The following is a 17,839-nucleotide window of genomic DNA, read 5'->3' on the forward strand; positions in this document are numbered from 1 at the left end:
GATCGAAATACTAGACCTTTAAATAGACGCTTAAATATATATCAGTATATGAAGCTTTGTTGTATTTATACATATAATGTTATTAGAAAAAAAATTGGTATCTTCAAGTACTAAAAAGGATTACATTTTGAGTCAGTTTAGTTTATAGAGACCCGATTTTTCCATCTATCTCTTCATGCATAGTGTATCCTCCAAACTGGGTAAAACATCGCACTTCACCTGAGGACGTGCGAGAAATTCGGCAATAGATAACAACAACCCATTAGATAAGGGTGGTGTTCCCTTTGTAGCCGATGGCAAATTCGAAAGCCGCAAGGACTATTTATGGTTTAAAGAGTTTGAGCCAAATTTGTAAGTATGTGTTTTGGGCGAAAACATAAACGTGATTTTCCTTAGCCACAGCAGAATCGATCAGGGCAATACAGACTTGGTGCCATTTCGACAATGAATGGTACCAGAATTTACTGCGATTTCTCTATTAGGCCAAGTGACTGCACTTTTTCAGAGTGAGTATTCGCATTCTGGGTGCCTAGAAATCTATGCCCAATCGACTGCGTAGATTTTGACGATTACGACTGAGTTTTACGACATATTGTCTGGATGTGCCTGCATCCAAATTGGCGATTTCCACCCACCTCCGGGGTCAAGGACTCGACCTTGTCTTGGCCCGCTCGACGACGCCAATATAAGAGGCTCTCAAGGACACAATTGAAATGGCTTAAGTCTTAGCCAGAAGCTGCGCAACATAAAGCAGCGAAAATTTCAATAAATAAGGCAGGCTTGGTGAGGGATATTGGAGGCAACTCCCTACAATATCGGGTAATCGGAGGCCAGCATGTGGAAACTGTTGCTGCAAACGGCAATAAATAGCGGAAGTAACGTTGTGTGAGCTATGCTCGAATTTATTGGCTTCCACATAAAATACTTGAAATTTTTATGTGCAGCCAGCCAGGTGAATGGTATTGAAGGAGTGTTGCTTTCATTTCGAAGGATAATACTCGTCAGGATGTCTGGAGGTAAAGAAAGTTTCGCTTGAGGACTTTTTTTTTCCACAATCTACATTGGGAGCGAATTATATTTTGCTAATTGGATTTAATATAAAATTCGATTGGTTTCAGACAGATTAAGTATAATATAATTTCAGTATGTACATTAACTGTTAGATAGTATTTTTTTGTTATATATAAATTTGGATAACATCGATTTTATTGAGTTTTAGCCAATGCGAATTATTAAGTTTTTAACTCAAATGTTTCATTACGCAAAACATTAAAGAACATTTCTAATCTATACGGTTTATATACATTTAAAGAGAAATAATTAACTTCCTAAAATTATTATTATTATTCCTAATAGTTAAAAACTCACTTGACTATACATTCAGAAAAGAGCCCTAAAAAATGATCCTTTACCAACTTGCCCTCTATTTCAGAAAAATTAATCCTAAGAAGTGAGCATAATATTGCTTACTCTAGTGAATTTTCTTGAGTTATGAAAAATGTTCTGTCTTTATTTTAAGGTATTTTTTCATTGTTATAGTTCATAAATAAGCTTTGGTTCATACATTTTCATTAGATTTAATTTTATAAACAAATATTTCATAAAATGAAACAGTCATAATGTTTATTATGTTATTTAATATTTGTGTAGTTGTTTTAGAAAATTGCAAACGTTTTCAAGATGTTACCATAACTGTAACATATTTATAATACATAATAATTATGTATGTAACATATGTGCAACGCAAGTTATTCGAATACGAAAAAAACAGACAAAATGATATTACTTTACATTTTTTTTTTTTGCTAAATCCCCAGCCGTTGGAAAACTCAACAGCCTCTTCAACAAGATCGAAGGGAATTTCTCAAATTTTTAAAATTACCCGATTTAGAAAAGTATTAGGATTATTTAAGTGGCAATTACTCTAGATTTTGAACTTAATTGAACTGCATTTATGGTCCGTAGCCTTGCTTTGCACATGAATTTATATCACTATTTTTTTGTTTAATAAAAAATCGTCCCTAGTTTTAGGGTATATTTTTTCTTTGGCGATTTTCTAAAATTCAGAAATGCACTCATTTTTCTATGAGTGTGCGATTTGAACATAAAGGCCCAAGCGTCGGCACTAAAACCAGTAAAAGCAGGTGAATGAGTACTTTAAGTCTTTGTTTCGCCGAAACGAGTCGAAATGAAACAGCAAACAATGCCGGCTGACAGGCTGGAAAATCGCAGCCGACGGTGCCAACAAAAGCTAGATAGCTGGCCCTTTAATAGGATTACAACAACAAAAGCAATTGGGTAAGAGAGCCAAACAACAAAAAGCGCAATGCGAAAGTTAGTGAATCGGAAAGCAACCGCCGCTGCGGTAACTCCTCCCCGGAGCCCCCATCCTCGACGTCCGCCAGCAGTTGTTGTTTTCTGTTACCTGTTGGCCAATTGTACCGACTGCTCCTCCGGTTGCTAGTTTGTTTCGGCTTTGTCATGTCCACAGCCAACTGTCAATGGAGGCACAAAGCGCAGGAGGGGGAAGTGGCCGGGAAAGGAGATCCAAAACAATTAAAACTGGCCATCAAAAAGTGGAGATACATTCCAAAATATTTGGCAAGTTGAGGGACGCGCCCAATTCAATTAATTACCGTTTTCCCCGGACAACTCGTATTATATTTTAATTAAATAAACGCGACTAAATGTTGCCCCTTACTGCTGCAAGTATATTTGTTTTGTTGTATGACAAGTTCAGATTAGTGAATGCAGTTAGTATAAACCTCTGCATTTCCGTGACTTTACCATAAGAACAACGTAGCTCATTTAAAGTTTATTATTTATTTTGTTTTAAGCCTTGCACTTATATGCTAACTTAACCTGATAGTCATCCGCTAAAACTACTTAATCTGCCCACGTACAAGCGAACGTTCAATCTAAGTGGAGCCAATTGGTCAACAACTTGGCCCAGTTGTACTCAATCCAGCTGGCCTTCCTCTAGCTGCTTCGCTTTGTTCGCCTGTGAATTTGAATGCTCCACGGAAACGGATGTGTTGATTGTTAGCTTTGGGGTGGAGTAGACCATCAGGACTGAGTCCCAGCCTTGTTGGCAGAACAACACTGCTGTTAACTAGGGAACTGGAAAGCTGCACAGTAAAAAACTAAACATGAGAGTGTTGAGTGCTATATGTGAAAACCATTTCACCAATCTTTCACTAGAATGTACAACATTATTAAATAAATACCGCCCTCAACTGATCAAGATTTTATGTTAAACATTAATTTTAAATACAACACGATATCTCTGTGCTCTGTGTGTGAACCCATGACTGCTCACTGCTCTGTAGTCATTGGTCACCTACTACTGAGCTTTGGCCATTGGACCCGGGGCAATCAACTGGGCCAGTTGTCATCCGCAGAGGCTGATGACGATAATGAGCTGAGGCCTGATCATGGTTTACTGACACGTAATGACAGCTAAACTTTCCACACTCGACAGTTACATTTTCCAGAACATCGTGGGCTAAGGGAGCGGGAATGGAATCTGCAATTTCCAGGGTGGTCGTCAAAAAAATCGCTGTTCAGACGAATTGCGGGGTAACAGAGATGCCTTAAGATTTCCGTGAGCCAAATTTTGCTTACTAAGATAGCATTTATGACAAACTTAAGAAAATACCTCTTTAAAATAAGGGAATATATGTGTATACTTACTACGTTATATTTACTTGTGTATAATGTTATATAAAATTGGCTCCTTGTAATTCCTTTACAAACTCTCTCAAAAAATGGCCAGAATGTCAGCACTGGGCTGATACAGAGGCAGCGACAGTGGTAGCAGCAAATGACTCGTGCAGGTCAGCTTTTGTCGGTCGAAACTGTAAATGCGTGACTTTTGGCCATTTAATGATGTTTCAACGTCATTGTGCACAAATAAACAATCATCATCATCCGCACTAGGAGGAGTATAAATAGGAGGACGCCGAGGCAAGGAGGATGAGGCTTTGTCGTGGCTCATTTGATGACACGGCCTTTCAATGGCGCTGGTTATTAATGCGCCTGGTTGCTCCCTCGGCCAACAATAACGCATTTAAAACAACAATAACACAATAAGCGAGTAATAGCCATGAACCGGTCTCAAATCCCAGCTACATGCAAGGACTAACGAGGACGATTAGGCGGCGGCAGGAGCAGTGTAACTGTTGCCAAATTTCCGTGGGTTGGAACGTCAGTTCGAGGAACTCCTATCATTTGTATGGCTAAAAAGTTGTTGGCACTAGGTAAGCACATGCAAGGGTTCTCATAGCTCATGAGTGATGTATATTTCCAAAAGGCGAAATTGCACTTCATATTACCGAAGATTCGCATAGCATACTTAACTGAACGTAAGCGCCAACCGGAAGTATAAAACGCTTAAAAATCATATTTAATAGCGCTGGTATAGATTTAATTAAAATGTAAATTTGATTAAAGAGTTATCGCTTGTTTTAATTACAATGCAGTAAGGCAAATAAAAAGCACGTTGACATGTCCATGGCACAAAGGCTTTCCTCTTCCTCTTCCGTGTGCCGCATGATTTATGCCTTATTTTTGCTAGTAATTCATATTAATAAATAAAATATGCAGCTTCCTGCATACGGTTTATAAATTCAACGACACGGATATCCACAGGACAAGTTTATTGCATTGACAGCGCCGCCAGTCAGCCGGATCCGGACTTCTGCAATCGACTTTCTGATCGGCATCTCTGCGTCCTTCGAAATGCGACCCAGAGTCCGCACTTAATAAATACTTTGGCCCTAACCAAAGGTGCACGCTTCACTAAACGCGCTCAAAAATAGACCCTAAAGAATTGAGGAAATCGAGGAGTGGGCGCTGAATTTGGCCGAGTCCATTGACTTGGCCTTTGCAGCGAGTGAAGTGAAGTTCGAGACCGGCTTACGGCAGCTGGGCTCTTATTTAAAGTTTTGCTGGCCAGTCATGTGTACGGAGGCGAACTGAAGAAGCAGCCAGTGCAAGTGGTAGTGGTAATGGAAGTCCTGCAGGAAGCGGAAGTGTAGGTGGAAGGGGAAGGGGAAGCTGCTCTGCAGTTTGTGTCAGGGCCAACGAGCGCATTTTATTTCTTAATTTTGTTTTCGACTAATACTAATTCGATTTCGCTGTAAGCAAAAGCAGCATCAGCACTACACAGAAAACAAATACATATAGTAATAATTTTAAGTTCATTATCTCAAAAGTGGTTTATAAAATGTAGGGTTATACAGAAGCATGTTTTATAAACATCACTTTTCTAGAAACATCGTGTTCCTTTTTTTTTCTTTGTGCTATGCCAGCTTATTGACCAACAACGATTATGTTTAACTTTTTTTGCTGTTCAGTTTCGTTGACTGCCAATTTGCATTGGCCTGGCCATTAGGATCGGGTCAGTCAGTAAGTTGGAGTTCTTTATTGTTGTGTGATAGTCGGGGCACAGACAGACAGTCTGTCAGTCAGTCAGTCAGTCAGTCGGTCGGTCGGTCTGTCAGTTGTAGGGTCACCCAGTTGGCCAGTTGGTCAGTTGGTCTTGGCTCCAAGCGACTGTTGTGTGCATCGTGGTCGTTATTAGCCGCCCGTGTCAGCCAGTTTGTCGTACATAATGAAAGACATGGTTTTCGTGTAGCGATAGCTCTTACTTTGCGTCTCCCTGCTTTCCACCCGGTGGACTTTTCGTCCTTGTACGTAGTCCTGGGTCCCCATGTCATTTGAATTTGTGCTGCTGCGTTGCTCCTGTTGTGGATGCTGGCATTGCATACAAATACGTAATTGAAAAATGCACATATCTCCGAGATGCTTATTGACTTTTATTGGACAGCCAAAGGGGTGTGGAGTGCTACGAAAAAATGCTTAGCATAAGCCACTTTTCCCTCGGTTGGGCAGTCAATCGCATGGAAATTAAATGCATTAACTTGCCCGGAAGACAACTCAAAGTGCCAGAATTTGCCCAATGAGTTAAAGGGAGTTTTAACCAGAATAACGCCTCAGATTCAGATTTGGAATTTGGAATTTAAGAATGCAAGAGATATTCCATTTTCCACAAGACGTGTGGGGTGTAAAAATGTGAATTATTATTGCCATTGCGTAAATAACAATCATTCCTGTCGGACTGACCAAGCCGGCCGCCCGAGGGTCGCTCGGCCACTCCTTAGGTATTTTTATTAAAAATTTCTACCCGCCGCCGCGAGCAAATTGCAGCAGAGCCGTTCAAAAGGTTATGACTATGACTATGGCTATGTTCTGCAAACAGCGGACCAGACTCGACTCGCCCCAGGCTGGTGGGGACAGCAAAAAGTTTTTGGCCTCCAACTTTTAATTATAAATAATTTTCAACATTTTAAATATGTCGCTGGCACGCAAATCTGTGCAGCAAATGTTAGGAATGTCCAACCGCCAGGAAAAAAATTGAAATAGAAATTGCAGCAGAGATGAAATTGTGAGAGCAGACATCGAGAATCGGGCTGAACTGGCTTTATATACATACATACATGTATGTACATATATATATATGTAGGTTTTGGTAACGGCTGCCAAATGCAGTTTTTTATGGCTTCGAAACTGCTTGAAATAATTCTTTTTCCCTTTCCCCTTTTTTATGCCCGGGTCAGAGCAATGTTAGAGCGACTCCGACTCCAAATCCAAACCCAAATCCGAATCCGACTGCGGTTAAAAGTGCGGAAATACATTGAAATGACAATAAAACTAAAACTTGCCTGGTACGCTGCTACTTCGTTTTTGTGCTGGCTCAGTTTTAAAGTTTATGGCCTGACGGCCAGCATGTGCAGCAACAACGCCGTGGAAATGTTGGCCAAATGTTTATTTTATTTTATATTTACTCGCACTCTTCTTTAGATCTCGCATTTGGTTTAAACGTGCTGCTAATAGCAGTTTGTTCCCATTCTGGTTTTGGGGCTTTCATAGCGTCCTGAAGTGCTTTAATGGATACGATCGACTTGTAAGCTTACAAACTATATCGAGTAGAGGTAGTCAATACACCTGTTGTGTCACAATTTGTTTTAAATTCAAGCAAGTTCTAGCTTTATCCCTCATTAGCAGCATTGAATTATTTTCCAAAGACACAATTATTGGACATGTATAGATAAAATGTGGCATTATTATTTGAAAAGTGTGTTGGAATATGTATTAAAATTCCATGACAATAGCGCAAAGATATAAATCTTTATAGCAGCGGACTTCAATTTGAGGCATTAGGTAGAGGCACCACCACACTGATCGGATTTAATAACAACATTTTCCCACCTGACACATGAGCTCGAGCTCTAATCATAAATCTGGAGTATCATCTGAAATGGTGGAGTAATCCACTGACCTATATCCGGTCATGTTCTGTTTACGGGCTTGTACATCGTCTGTGTCTGTTTTGGTCTTGTGTTAACCGCAATGAGGACAACAAGAACTGAATCAGGTAGGAGCCTGCTTCCCCTGGTGCCACTTCGCCATCCTGGCCACAATGCAAACATGACTTTGCAATTAAGTTATTGTCGGCCAGAAGGAACTATCCGGCAGGCATGGTCCTTGGAGTCTCACTTCGCCTCCTTTAAGCTGCTTGAAGGAGAACCACCCCCAGAAAAAGAAGCTCTCGGTTGATTTATGGCCACTTGCACTGGCTGCAAAAGGACTTTAAATAACGACCAGCTCCTTGGCCAGTTATTTAACCCCAAATTGTTGCTTATGCATTTACTCACTAATGGTGCCTCTGGAGTTTATGGTGCAAGAAAGTGATTTTCAAATGGAATTGTTATACAAATTTTTGGCCAATATGCTTTGGTATGCTTTTCAGCACTGATACAATATCTGCACATGCATCGGCTGCATATGCGTGTGACGTTTGATTGACACCCCCAAAAACATACGTCTGTTGATACGATTTAATTGCTGAGGCTTTTTTCTCCCCATCTATGAACCGATTTTAAAAACATTGTATCTCGGCAGGTGGCAAAATTGTTGCAGGCCCCAGACAACGGAGACTATCGGTCGCCCAACGAAAATTCCAGTTGCAAAGCCTTTAAATCTACATCCAGCGTATCTGATTTATGTTCGTTATCAACTAATTTAAATATGCATATACTATCAGTTACATTGCACAAACAAAAGGTAAATAAATCTTCGCATATTTCATTAAAGTTTAATACAATTTTATTTGCATTTTAGTTGCGGCACATTTTTCTATTTGCATCTCATCGCGCTGCTTTCTACATTGGGACTGGTTTTATTTATCTGTAATTTTTTTCAGCGCCAATAGGACACACGGCGAGCAAACAAAGGGATACAAAACATGTGCAATAAAAATGTGAAAAATAAAAGAGCGCAATTCCGTAACTAGCTCTCGTTGCTTGCCGCCCATACAAACAGTGTCGTTACGTATACGCGCCGTTGGCAGCCGCTATTGCACAGACATTTGCATGCTCCGCGCGACAGCCCAGCATTTGATATATTAAACTTTCGAACTATAACTCAGCATTTATTGTGAATATTTGATTGTTTTTATTGCCAGCGAAATCAAAAATTGAACAAACTTGTTAGGGACAAAATGGAATAAAAGCAATTTTCCTCTGACATTGCAAAGTTTTTCGGAATATACTGTAATTGAAATCGAAAAATCTCAAGCTGGCAAAGCCACTACCTGACTCATTTGTGCTGGCTGCATTACATATTTATTTACACCTGCTTACTAAAATGGAGGTTCAACAATACGCACAGGCCGCCTGAAAAAGGTGAAAAAATGCAAAACCAAGCGGATATTATTGCGGCTCATTAAAACACTGGATATCGCACTTGACGCGAGGGTTCTAATAAGGGCTGCGTATCAGGTGGATCCGACAAAAAGGGCACTGGCAACCAATTGGAAATACACTTGTCAATAACCACACAGGCGAAATGATGCTGGATCGGAACGGAACTGCCCCTTGGCCTGGCCCTCGGCAGATGCTGTGTTTTGCGGTGGGAATGAGCGTGTTAAGTTATTGAACGCCTGTTTTGTGGACCCAACAACTTGTAAGTGCGGTCGGCAAGGGGCTAAACAATAGTGAGAGGCCCATTGTCGCACCTGCGGCAGAAATCTATTATATTTCAATAATGCCGCGACTATCGCATAAATAAACAACCGCAGCCAGCCAAACACATGGCAGCAACATAAATCTGTTTGTTCATTTCCATTACCATGCAACATCATCTCCAACTGTATCTCTGCATTTTTTCTGCAAAATATGGCAATGGCGATAATGGCTATATAAAGCCAATAAACTGACCGGAATCCTCGTGTGAAATTAATAGAGAAATGGAAATTCATTCATGAATGTCGCTAAAGTTGTCTTTAATTGGTTTATTTATTTATATTTTGCAAAACTTAAAAATGTATCAAAGCAAATTCACATGGATATGTATGAAATTCTATCGACAGTTTTGGCTGTTTCGGTTGTTTGCCCAACTGAAATAAATTGCACGCCTGAGCAGCCATCGACTGTCGTCACCATGCCCATCATCATCATGATTATTATCTTCATCATCTTTTTCATTGCTGTCCGAGGTCACAGTGCGTATACTTTATTTTGTTTCGTTACGTGCCGTCTGCATCCAGTCACGGATGACTTGCCACTCTCAAACTTTTTCCCACAATGCTAAGGCGTCCTTGGATGGAAACTCCACTTGTTTGAAAAAAAAGAAAGGGGTTACCACAAATATTCAAATTCTTCAACGAGTGAATAATAAAACGAAGAACGACCATAAATAAATGACTGGCATTGGGGAAAAATTAACAGCTATAAAAATATCTAGAAAAAAATATTCTAGAAAACCAATAACCGTTAGGTTTTATAACATTTTGTACTCGAACAATTCGTGCTATGAACATTTTGAAAATTAACATATAACAACATATAGCAACATACAATTTATGTTATTCCTTTTCAATTAATATACTATGTTTGGCAAATTATTAAGCTTCAATGGCAATCACAATAATTAGCGGCAATCAAAGTCAAATGCTGTGATTCAGGATTATATTTAAAACACAAGCCTATCAGCTTTATTTAGGTAGATGAGAATTTTTCCGCATATAAATAACAATTTTTTGTTTCTTAGCTTTTACTACAAAAAGTCTTGCATGCTGGTTGGACCAGCCTTTGTCTATTCAGAGGAGAACTCCACGCAATGTCACGTAGTCAGCTCATGATGTGTTGGCCCACGAAGGCAACATCGGCATTCGGATCTTTAGGGCCCCGTGCACCAATTGGCCGAGTCAAGAAGTCCTTATATGTCCTGCCAGGGGTCCTTGCATGAGCCACGCTCTTGGCTGAGTTATTACTTAGCTTCCATTTCGGCACGGTCTGTGCTTAGACAAAAATACTTGTTATTGTTTATCGTGGAAGTAACAGAACATTATAGCTTTTTATATCACTTACGTTTTACGCCATGTTTGGCACAAAGCAAAGTCAAGGGGCGAGTGGGTCTTCAGTATCCTTGGGTAGCTTATGACGGATGGGCCTGATATGCGATACTGGTCCTCCGTTGACCAACTTTTTCTCTTCGCCTTTCCTTTCTTGTCATTACCGCCACACGCACCCCAGAATTTGTCGTCTGCTTCATGCCTTTGTTTTATGCCTTATGTCATATTTCTTGGCATGGCTTTTTAATATCATGTGACTGGCGTTGATGTCGTGGCACGTAAATGTTTTTAATGTCCAATAAAATTATCGTTTCAGATAAAGCTGTTCAGCAAAAACAAAGCACTCGACATGTGTATGAACACACAGGGTACTTAGGTTGCGGAAATGGTTCCATTTCATGACAAGTGTTGATTGCCTTTACTCATGCCACCTACCTTTTACAATAAAAAAATATGTTAATTTCGATAAATATTTGCATTCAAAGATTTTCCTTTTGCATCGTATTTGGCCTTGTTTTGGTCGAAGCTTTTAAATCACGCATTTCGAAGTCAACTTTTTCATGTTTAGATAGATGGCCTTAAAACTATCCAGGGAATAATTAAAATAATTATTCCCAGTTTTATTAGAACATTTAACAAAAAACCTTTTAATAAAACCGAAAACCGAAAAAAAAGGTAACCACTCACTTTGTTTCTGTTACTCAATCCATTAAATTACCTTAAATTCCATTAGGCATGCAGATATATTGTTTTGGGGGCTCGTGCATTTGGCAAATTGTCTCAGATTTTGACAAAGGACTCTCTAATTTCCGCAACACGCATTTTTCGTTTGTGGAACAAAGTTTAAGCTAAACCGCCAAACTTTTTGCTTCCGTCCCAAATTTTTTCATATATTGCAGTGACCAAGCCCAAAGAGACAAACACACACGCATTACGCATACGCCGCGTCAGCCTAATTGACAAGGGTTGAAAATGCGGCGGCAGCACAACTTTTTTGCTGAAATATGTCAAATGTCATGTTTAAAAAGGGACAAACTTTTTCCTAGTTTCGGTTTAACCCTTTCCGTGTCCGCGCCAAATACAAATGGCACACAAATGTTCAAGTGTCCGAGGACTTAAGACTTGCGGATAGGATATATCCAGCAGATTAAAAAAATATCTTAACCCGAGTTCACAATGGATTTGCCCTAGTCTGCACGAAAACTGTGGTTTCTTTAATGATAATTATCGTGTTGTGAGTAAAATGAATCAAAGTGCAGCAGCGAGGTGCGAGTGAAGAAAAAGGTCCATATCGCACACGCAATTTGAGCAACTTGCCGGAAATACAGAGGTAAACAATATTTTTCAGTTCATTGAACGGAATAAGCTTGTTTCCGATAAGGAAAGCTAGCCAGCGCACAAAAACCCTGGCTAACACGTAAACTCCCATCACTGTGGGGGTGGATGTGAGTTGCGAGTGGTCCACAGACATTGTTGTCCCTGTCTGGCTGTCTATTGGCCTCGTTCGTTTTGACCAACATGAAACATGCCACAACAACTGGCAAAAACAGTTTGGGCAACGTCGCAGAGTTAGGAATTTCTCTGTGCCAATAAGTAGCCAACAGGCCATGCTAGACGAATGTGGGTGGGGGAAATTAAAGCTTTTGATATCGAATTCTAGTTTGCAGTTTCGCATTTGTAGTTCGTACTTTGTATTTGGACCCGGGCTCAGTAATTTTATCTGGCTTTTAGTTTTGGCTCAACTGACAGTTGTCAAGGAATTGAGCTTGCGTCGATTGCGAATCCTTCTCGCTTTCGAATGGATAACTACGCTTCAAATAGTTTGGGTGGCAATGCGATACATAATCGCTCTTGCGTAAACTTTTTAAATTAGGATCAAGTATTTTTATAGGTCGCTTAGTTATTAATGCCAATACGTTTGTCTCTTATTAAGTAAGGGTGAGCCTGGAACTTGGATTCAGCTGACCTCAAATATTGAAATCTAAACTTAAACAAGAAAATAGATATCATATCATAAAAATAATCAATTATAGAGACATACATAGGCTCTCGTTATTATTCGAACTACATTTTTTGCTACGATTAAATCTCAGCCTAAATTAATGCGATGAGAATTCAGCTGGCACGCTTATATGTTCCGACATGCCAGAGCTATAATTTTCAACAGCTGCCATAAAATCCCAGCGAGTTATGTAATCTGCAGAACAAAAGCTCACTAACCAGCGAAACAAATCAGGTTGTCACACACCTGTGTGTCCTTCCCCCCTCCCTCTTCCCTTGGCTCACGCTTGCTCCAGTTGGAGTTCCTCAAATAAGCAAATCACGTTCTTTTTGTTAGCTTAACTCAAAAAAAGAACAAAAACGCTTAAAATGTGTGAGTCGATGGGACAAGAGTATAACTTTCACAGCCCACTGGGCTTATTGAGTAGTTTCATTTTAATAGAATATTGGATCTTAGTTATTTTTAATTCTATGATATTCCTTATTAAAGCTTCTCAAAGATACATTTTCTGTACCGGCCCTTATAATGTAAGTAACTGTTAAACTAGAATTATTTATTACGCTTTATGTTTTTTGTATCCATAAGTTTTGGGATAGAGTAAGAGATAGTTGTTTAAAGCAAATCAGTGGATATGGCCGCAATCCGCTGGCTTCGCAATACTCGTACGTAATAACCGAGTGCGGCAATTGCTGCGTATACTTAACGTGAGCAGATGATGCTGTACGAGTAAGATCCGCGATGTAAACTGGTGGCACTCTATTCTGTAGGGGTGTTGAATTCAACTGATACGACACGTTGCGCAACTCGCAAATTTATCAGTTTAATAATAGTCGGGCAGATGCAGCAGTTACCCTTTTAAGTTACTTTTCCGAAGGGAAAATGGGGAGAGAACTGAATGGCTGCACGTCCAACTCTAGATGTCCAGCAGAATAAGCAACATTTGAAATTCGACTAAAAGCATACAAAAAGAGGGGCATTGAGGATATGGGGGCGAAAGTCCGGGCGGGCGGAGCGTATATGTTGCGTTGCACATGTGACAAGTTTTTGTATGTGATGTTGTCGTCGAAAGCGGCAAAAACAGTTCAGCTGGTTTGAGTTTAGTTCAGTTGAGTTTCCAGTTAAGGTGAACTGCCATTTTACAGTTTGTATATCAAACCGGCACAGCAGAGGGTTGGACGAAAGCAAGGACGAAGAAGCTCAAACCCGTAACAAAAAATTGCATTGCATACTGCGCGGGTCACGGCTTCAAATCGTCGCCGTCACACAAAACCTGGCAAACTTTTTTCTCCCATCACACAGAAAAAAATACAACGGCAGTACCATCAGTTTATGTATATATGATTTTATATTGATAATTAGGAATTATTTACTAGGTAATGGAATATTATTTATTATTAAGAAATTACCGCATAATTGAAAATCGGCGAAATTTGGATTAGCTAAAGCAGCTGAGAGCGTTAACCTAACTAATGGAATATAAGTCATCGGCAGAGTAAAATTGACTTTTTTATTTAGATTCCTTCGATAGCATAGCTATTAATAAGTATAATTTTGTAGTGCATTTCGTTGCGCTTTCTTTCTAGTTTTTTTTTGGCTAGCGTCAAGGCAACTTCCAAAATGCATTTCACTGCGGCTTTCATTTTCGTGCTTGTTGGACACGCCCACAATGCCACGTTGGTCCTGCCACCCCCGAAACCCGAATTCCTCGTAACGCCTTTTTCTGCCACAGCATCGCTGGTTATAAATTTAAGTCCTGCGTGGTTTTAATTTTTTCGGGGGGCTTCGCAACTGTTCCTGTTCTCGTTTTCTGTTTGTTCTTACAACACCCCCAATGGAATCTTGAGCTGCAGCCGTGTGCAATTCCCACATGTCCTCGTTGTGTCGCTCCTGGGTCAAACGTGTGCACTCGGTTCAGTTCAAGTGCTGGCTAAATTGTTTCATTCTTTCCTTGCTTACCTTTGGCCCACCCGGTTTTTGTTTCCCCACCTGAATCGTCCCTTTATTCCCAGCCCCAGTCCAAGTCCCAGTACCATTTCCATTCTCGTTCCCGATCCCTTTTGTATCTTTTGTTCAAAGCCATCCGTCCGGCGTGCGTGTCTAAGGTTAAATTGCACATGTTGCCATGCGTTTTTCCTGCTGCCTCTGATGGTTTTGTACTTTTGGTTTTAACCTCAAGGTGTTAAGCTGACGTCGAGCTTGCAATTTTTTCAGCTTTTTTCCACCGACTCTATTGATTCTGAATGAAGCAAGACAGAGTGCGTAATTGGCAAATGATGTAGTTCCACCTACCCCGTATTGGCAGAAAACCCGTCCAAATGATATGTAAAGCAAAAAGAAATGCACGCGCGAAGAACAGTCTAAAACTATTTTAGAGTATATATATTTATTGGCTTCCTTTTAATACGGATTGAATTATTTTAATCCAAGAGCACTCCGATTTTTAATTTGGAATAAAATAATATTATTCAACTCAACTCGCTGGCGATTAACCTTTTTGTATGAAAAGTAGGTAACAGGTATAAGAAAACTGTCCTAAACCAACCATGTATAAACATTTTGCTTTGCTCGACTAGCGGATACCCGTTGCTCAGCGATGTTGAGGACGAGACAGTTTCTAAATTTGTATGCCATGTCGATTGAAATTTCATTTAAAATAGTAAAATCAACATTCTGAATCCCCAATCTAAACATTCATAGTTTTATTTATAGTTTTCGCGGTCTCGACATACATACGGACATACTTCCGGACACAGCCAGATTATATAGGATATGTAAACCATACTTTACACACGCTCTAATGTTATGGGATAGTCTAATAGCCTTGGTACTCAATTATGACGTTAGCTCTTCCTATATTAAGCTTCTGTCCCAAAGAAATATTACTTTACCACCCCTCGTGCTGGACAATTGACTTTTAAATTATGAATTAATAAAACCCATTCGATTTCCTACAGTCAATTAAGCTGGCCCAACACAAAAGCGTCGAACGAAAAAATCAATGGGATGGCGGTGAATATGAACGCATACCGCTTACTGCGTATGCAGCGTTGACAATAGATAGTCGTCCCTTGCCCGCGGGCTCATTGAAACAATGCGCGGCATCAGAGCGCCAAAACAATGCGATATTGCAGGAATAGGAATATGGAAAGGGGAAAATCCCATTGCATGTTGATGAAGCAGCCAAGGGCAGAGGAATCTCAGCTCATAACCGAACCATTGTGGATTTTAGCTCAGCGCAATAACACTCGTACGCTCAGAGATAGAACTCCTGCAGCCGATGGGCGCCGATGGAAGTTGCGTATACGCAACGTGTGGTCCAACAGAGATGGAGGCACATATTGTATTGTATATATTCTAGGCACTTTGCAACTGCTTCCAAACGCAGAACAGGACTTGAAGAGGGATCAAGATTTCTCGGCTTAAATCGTACACAGCCATCTCAGTGTCGGAACACATTTTCATGTTCCCTTCGTTTCGCTTTGAATCTGTCAATAATTTTAATTAGCAATTTTCTCAGCCAGACCAGCTAGGTCGTTTTGACAAATTAATTTCCGTTTCTTTTCTAATTATCTAACGGATGGTTGAGCATGATTCTTAGTCGAGAAGCGATCCTTTTTGCGTTGTGCAGGACGGGTCTGATTGGCCTTTCTCCAAGCGTAAGAAACGGAATTAGGAAACGGAAAATGTTCGTTATATCCATGCTATTACGTGTGGGCTTTTTAGAGTCTGAGATATATGTACAAATATTACACCATTAAATACAGTTCCAAAATGGACCAATGCATTGAATATGTAAAATTTCAATAATCTGAAGACTATTTAATAAGGTGCTTATGGACTATTTCCTAATTCCTGCTTAGACAAGGTCTATCATGTCGTTTGCTAAGCAGAAGTTAAAAGTAAATCTGTAAAATTAAAACGAAATGTCAACCAAAATGCCTACATTAAGACGGACTGCAGGATCGTTGTGGCTTACTCCCCTCTCTCTCTCCGAGTTCTAATTTTTTATAAAGTACATATACAAATGTATACTCTTTGACAATACATATTCTGCTAATGTTACCGGCTTATGCAAAATGTCTGGGACTTAACGGTAGAGCGTTTTTATGGCATTACCACAAAACAGCATGGCTCCCAGCATAAAATGTTAAATTTATTAATGCAATTCGGATCTTTTTATGTAACGCGTTGCAAAGGCTATAGAGCCATTGTTCATAATGGGTCGTCATACGAGGAGTGACGGGTTCAAATACCTCATCCCACTTATTTGATTGTATGTTGTTCCCTTTCTCAGATTTCCTTTTTTCTCCGATTTTTCATGGTATGTTGCAAAATCTACTGCGACAATTTCGAGCTCATTAAAAATTTTCAACTGAAATATTCTGCCGGAAGCTGAGTCTCTGTGTTTATTCACCCTTAACGGAGCACGTCTGCCGTTTGTGCTTACTTGTTGGTATACACAGTGCTCCTGGTAAGTACGACTACATTCGGCTTTAAAAAAGGTTTCCTTGACGACCCACGCAAGTTTGAAAAGTTGCGTTTTTACTTCATTTAGGATTAACTGCAATAAATACTTTTAGCAGCCACTGTTGGAAACCGCATGGTATGCCGTGTTTCGTATTTTAGTTTTCCACATTTGCTGAAACCTAACTACAAAATTACACACGGTTATATTTAATAAGATGATATACCTCAATTATGATTTATTTACAACCCGGAATTACAAGCCCCAGACCACGAATTCTGTTCTCCTTGCAACGTGAATTGTATTCAAGTCACATCATGGCAGGTGAAATTAAGCTGCCGGATTTAAATGTCGTGTGTTTAATAGTATTCGTTGCAAGTGGTCGGGACATTGACTAAGGCCAGATGAAGAACTTAAAATACTAATAGTAGAGAATGTTGAAAACGCGTTTTTGTAAAACTAAAAAATTCTTTTCGGAATAAAAAAAATTAATCAAAAAACTAAAACTTGTTAAACAAGCTTTTTTTTACTTAAAACGTATCAGCAGTAATACCCAGACTCATAGTGTGAGTTCTTTTCCTGGTCCTCGTGCCACATCATTACCGCATTTATTGCCACCCTGTGTGCCTGATTGTTTCCTATACTGTCAGATCGAACGATATATCAATGACACAACCAAGAGTTTCGCATGTATGTACATATAAATGTGTAAATGTGTGGTCTATCTCTAGAGAGTTAACAGTTCAATTCTCCGTAAACATACTTCTTTGAACTATTGCTTTATAAGATTGTATTCACTTTTTGTCACAAAAAACTCACATTTGGTCGCCATCTTAGATGGTTGGCTTTTTGACTGCGCTTCATTTCACTCCTTTGTTAACATGACTTGATTTTTATTGCACATACGAAAGGATTCGCTCCATTTTCCTCCAATACCTTCACATCCACCGCCAAA

General features: G+C 39.7%; 2 long non-coding RNA genes across 2 annotated transcripts; one reads left to right on the top strand and one right to left on the bottom strand.

Moving 5' to 3' along the window:
* Window positions 1-7,071: 7,071 nt before the first annotated feature.
* LOC120321813 lies at window positions 7,072-8,493 on the top strand. Its single transcript, XR_005561534.1, has 2 exons — window positions 7,072-8,127; window positions 8,185-8,493. It is a non-coding gene; the product is annotated as an uncharacterized LOC120321813 (long non-coding RNA).
* Window positions 8,494-10,022: 1,529 nt separating this feature from the next.
* LOC122319610 lies at window positions 10,023-10,805 on the bottom strand. The gene is made up of 2 exons (XR_006245224.1): window positions 10,434-10,805; window positions 10,023-10,358 (listed from the first exon to the last, which is right to left on the bottom strand). It is a non-coding gene; the product is annotated as an uncharacterized LOC122319610 (long non-coding RNA).
* Window positions 10,806-17,839: the final 7,034 nt, after the last annotated feature.

Source organism: Drosophila yakuba, chromosome 3R (assembly GCF_016746365.2).
Source record: "Drosophila yakuba strain Tai18E2 chromosome 3R, Prin_Dyak_Tai18E2_2.1, whole genome shotgun sequence".
Taxonomy (NCBI): domain Eukaryota; kingdom Metazoa; phylum Arthropoda; class Insecta; order Diptera; family Drosophilidae; genus Drosophila; species Drosophila yakuba.